Source organism: Elephantulus edwardii, unplaced genomic scaffold, assembly GCF_000299155.1.
Source record: "Elephantulus edwardii isolate Elephantulus edwardi_28Jun2011 unplaced genomic scaffold, EleEdw1.0 scaffold00123, whole genome shotgun sequence".
NCBI classification, from domain to species: domain Eukaryota; kingdom Metazoa; phylum Chordata; class Mammalia; order Macroscelidea; family Macroscelididae; genus Elephantulus; species Elephantulus edwardii.
In genome coordinates this window covers 10,532,278-10,535,734 of record NW_006399873.1, presented here as the reverse complement: position 1 = coordinate 10,535,734, position 3,457 = coordinate 10,532,278, and positions in this window count along the sequence as shown.

Below are 3,457 nucleotides of genomic sequence, written 5' to 3'. Positions count from 1 at the left end.
TATTACATTGTATAAATGTACTACAATTTTTTAATCCTTTTTTTATGATTGGGCATCTGGGCTATTTCAATGTTTTTGCAATGGTGAATAATGCTGCTATGAACATCAGTGTACAAGTTATTGTTTGAGTCTCAGTTCTCATTTTCTTGGGATATATACAGTAACAGTGGCAAAGTTTAACAGGACAGCAAGTAATAAATGATGGAGACGATGTGGTGAGATAGGAACTCTTTTACATTGCTGGTGGGATTGTACAATGGTACAACCACTCTGGAAGGCAGTTTGACATTTCCTCAAAAATTTGAACATATAAATTCCATATGACTCAGCTATTCCCACTTTATCTCTTATGATCTTTATGCTTTGGGACTTTATCCCAGGTCTCTGATACTCCTTGAGTTGATGTTTGTTTATGGTGAGAGGTGTGGATCCTATTTCAGCTTTCTATAGGAGGAAGTCCAGTTTTGCCAGCACTAATTTTTAAGAGGTTGTTATTTCCACATTTGAGAGATTTTTATTTCCTTGTCAAATATCAGTTGACCATAAATAGATGAGCTAATATGTCCATTCTTGATTCTATTTCATTGGTTTATGTGCCTGTCATTATATCAATACTATTCTGTTTAGGTTATTATAGCCATATGATGTTGTTGTTGTTTTTGTTGTTGTTATGTGACGTCGAGTTTCTTGTACAACCACCCTGAACCCTGCTCTATCCTGTGCCAATCTTATTGTCTCTGACACACCTACCCTCATTACCCAAGTCAATCAATCCAGCTCATCGAGGGTCTCCCTCTCTTGTGCTGTCTCTCCACCCTTCCAGGTATGATGTCCCTTTCCAAGGACAGGTCCCTCCTTGCAACATTCCCAATGTATGTCAAATGAGGTCTCAGGATCCTTGCTTCAAGGAGCAGCTTGATTTCACCATTTCCAGGACAAATCTACCTATTTTTCTTATGCAAAACTCATACCTGGACCAGGAGTCAGTAATCAGAACAGAGCAAGAAAAACAATAAGGTTCAAAATTGGGAAGGGTGTACACCACAGATGTGTCCTATCTCCATATCTTTTTAGTCTGTATGCAGAACAGATCATCTTGAAGGCTTGGCTCTATGAGGAGGAGTGTGATATCATGATTGGAGAAAGACTCATCAATAATCTACATCATACAAATAACACAACCCTGCTTGCTCAAACTGAGGAGGACCTGAAGCACTTGCTGCCTAAAGTCAAGGACTACAGCCTTCGATATGGGTTTAAAATCAACTTCAAGAAAACAACGATTCTCACCTCTGGGTCAATTGGCAGCATTATGAAAAACGGTGAAGAGATTGACATTGTTGAAAGCTTTAGTTTGCTTGGCTCCATAGTCAACACTCTTAGTATCAGTAGCCAGGAAATCAACAGATGAATTTAATTGGGAAAGTCTGCTGTCAGGGACTTCTCCAGAGTACTGTAGAGCAACAATTTCATTTTGGAGAAAAAGATGAGCCTTATCCGAGCCATAGTTTTGGCAATTACTTTTTATGCATCAGAAAGCTGAACAATGACTGGGATAGAAAGATAATTGATGCTTTTGAGCTGTGGTGCTCGAGGAGAGTATTGAATATAGCTATATAGTAAGTATGAAATCAGAGTGCTTATCTCTCCTACTTCATTGTTGTTTTTCAGATGTGTTTTGCTTATTAAAGGTCTCTTTCCTTTTCAAATATCTTTACCAATTGCCTTTTCCATCTCTTTGAAAACTAGATTTGGTATTTGTATTGAGATTGAATCAAATATGTAGATTGCTTTTAGTAGGATTGTTATATCCACCATATTGACTATTCCTATCCATAGACAAGGAAAATTTTCTCATTTATTCTCTTTCATTGTATCTTGCAGAAGTGTAGTTTTCTTTGTAAAGGTCTTTTGTATCTCTAGTTAGGTTTATTCCTAAGCATCTCATTTTGTAGCTGGCTATTGCAAATGGTATTGCTATCTTAGTTTCCTTCTCTGTGTTTTCTTTGTTACTGTAGAATAATCCTACTGACTTTTGTATACTGATATTGTATTCTGCCATTCTACTAAGTTGGTCTGCTAGCTCCAGCAGGTTTTTGTGTTGAGTCCTTGGGGTTTTCTCTGTACACTGTATATCATCTGCATACAGCTACAGTTTCACCATCTCTTTGCCAATTTGGATGCCTTTTAATTCCTTCTCTTGTTGAATTTCTATAGCAAGTACTTCCAATACAATGTTGAATAGGAATTGCAACAGTGGGCATTTTTGTCAGGTCTCTGCTAAGAGAATGCTTTTAGTCTTTCTCCATTGAGAATAAAATTGACTCTTGGTTTTGCAAATATACTTTTCACCAGATTGAAGAAATTGCCCTAAAGTATTTTAGGTCAATATACCAGTAGATTTTTCTTTTATTTCTATAATGCTACAGATCATGGATAAATATCAGTTTGTTATTACACCTATGTATCATCTGTCACAAAGGCAGCTTTGGTTCCTAGGTAGAAAACTGTTGGATGACTAGATCAACTGGCTTCTATGGGTCTATGTTTTATTTCATTCTTCTCATTTGTCTCTATGATATAAAAGAGAAAATTTTAGATCACAACATTTATATTCATTATGGTCTTTAATTTTTAAATTTTCCTTCATATGTGTAACAAACCAAACATTGAACTTTTATTCAAATATGTTTTTTCTTTCTTTGAGAAAAATATGTCTCTAGTGCCTTCACTTTTTTTGGCAAACATTGTTTCTAAGTTCCTATTTCTTGGTGATGGCCATAGATTTACATTTTGTAAATAATATTTTATTATAAATACTATTTTTTAATCAATATTGTTAACAATTTCAGCTTGTTTTGTTTCACAATCAGTAGTCTTTGCACCAGCACTTAAGAAAGAAAAAAAATTAATTTCACTGGAAATATCTACTCTCAAGGACCTCTTCAGAGTGCTAACGAGTGATGATGTCTTTCTGGAGACTAAGAAGCACCTCACCCAGACCATTGGTCTTTGCAATTACTTGCTATGTATCAGAAAGCCTGTCAAAGACTAGAGATAACAGAAGAAAGATCAAGACATTTGACTTGTAGTACTGGGGAAAAGTGTTGAACATTCCATGGACTGCCAAGAGAACAAACATATTTTTCCTGGAGAGTGTGAAACCAAGATCCTGCTTATAGACAAGAATTTTGAAGCTCCATCTTATATACTTTGGATCTGTTGCCAGGAGGTACCAGTTTTTGGAAAAGGACATCATGGTTGGAAGGATAGGAGGACAGCACAAGAGAGGAAGGTCTTGGATAAAAAAGATTGACACAGCAACTGGGATAAGGGGGTTAAGTGTGTCAGAGACAGTGAGACTGGCCCAGGATGGAATAGAATTCATAGCTATTGTGCATAGGGTTGCCACAAGCCACAAGCAACGTGATGACACATAACAACAATGACAACAACA